Here is a 1,789-nt window from a genome sequence, read left to right on the forward strand (position 1 = left end):
GACTCTCTGACCAGCTTCAGCAGCATCTTCATGAGGTCTTTAGCTTTGGTTCTGGGGTTGATATGCACATTTCAACCAGAACACTTCATCTCTGGGACACAGAATCGTCTCCTTCCTGAGCGCTTTGATGGCTGGACATTCCCATGGTGGTTATAGTTGTACCCAAGGATGAACCAGACTGGTGGAGGTCCACAGTTCTCTTCCTGATATCTCGGCTGATTTCTTTAGATTTTCCACATTGTCACCAAAGGAAGCAGCGTGTTTGAGGTGTGCCTCTAATTAACTCAGATGTTGTCAGTTAACCAATCAAAAGCTTCCAAAGCCATGACATCATCATCTGAGCTTCCCCAAATAGTTTGAAGGGATCTTAGTGGATAGAAACTTCTGACTACTGCTACTTCTCCTTATTCTGGCGTTTAGCAAATAGAACTAATGTTGGTAATCCTAACTGACCTGAAACAGGAAAAGTTTAGTCTGACTTAATGTCAGACACAAAGAAAGAAAAGGTCTTTTCATACAGTGAATGTGAACATCTGGTTTCAACAGCAGTGATCTGAGAACACAGACCTCCAGGGTGCAAAGGTTTGATTCCATGATTGCGACATTTAAATGAGCTGAACTTGGTGTGAAATCGTGAAACTCGCTGGTTTGAGTGTCAGCGTCGGTGCACCTGTGACCAAAACAGACTGACGAGTATCTGCAGCAGATGAGAAGCAGCAGCACACATGCAGTCACACGTGCAGCCACAGATACAGAACTGCGCGTCGCGGATCCATAGGAGCACACACAGCACAAGCATGCGTCGACCACAAAGCCTCCTGTCACATGTTGAGCAGGCACATACCAGCACGGTGATGTCAGTTTGTTCATCTCGACCTCACACTGCTGCTCTATTCATCACGGGCCGAGCAGCTGAAGGCCACAGCCAACACTGGCGAGCCTCTCCTCCGTCAGCGTCTCTCAGGAATCATTTGTTCTCTGCACGTTCTGACGTCACGAGAGGTTCTGCACGACCGAAGCTGTGTGTTTCTCGTAGGATTAGTTTGAAATGCAAAAGTTGCAAGATCGGTAGGAAAAGAAAGGATGAGGTTTGTTCTCATTGGAGGTTTTCTTCCTGAAACACATAAATTAGGGATATTAAAGTGTTTGTACACCAACAGCAGCAAAAAATGAACCAAACCTGTTTTAATTGTTTCATCATCCAAACAAAAAGAAGCAGATCTGACCAGAAATCGTGCCTCTTACACTTTATTCCACACAGGCTGGTTCCTTTGATGGATCATTAATCTGCTCAGGGAGTCGACGTTTTAAGACTTTACAGCTGCGTTTTTAATCAAGCTTAAATGGTTTACGATTTTACAGAAAAGCACCTGATATGCGGCACGCCGGAGCAGACACCCGGGTTTGTTGATGTCCACTACATGCAAATGTGACATTGCATCGTGTGCGTATTATTCGTTGTTGCAGACAGACTGTTCTGAAGTCACAACTTTGCTTAATTATTGCAGATTTAAAAAAAAAAAAAAACAAAAAAAACGAGCTGATGTTTACGGAAACGTGCTTCACTCAGTTAGAAATTAATTTGCTACAGCCCACCAGGGGAGCTTTGCTGAGGCATCCAGCCGGCAGAACCCTGGCTCGCTTTCACGTTTTCTGCTCTCAGGGTTTTCCTACAGCAGGGGTGTCCAATCCTGGTCCTGGAGGGCCACAGTCCTGCATGTTTTAGATGTTTCCTTCTTCCAACACACCTGATTCAAATGATCAGCTCATCATCAAGCTCTGCAGAAGC

This window comes from Stegastes partitus, unplaced genomic scaffold, assembly GCF_000690725.1.
Source record: "Stegastes partitus isolate 25-593 unplaced genomic scaffold, Stegastes_partitus-1.0.2 Scaffold1145, whole genome shotgun sequence".
Classification (NCBI taxonomy): Eukaryota; Metazoa; Chordata; class Actinopteri; family Pomacentridae; genus Stegastes; species Stegastes partitus.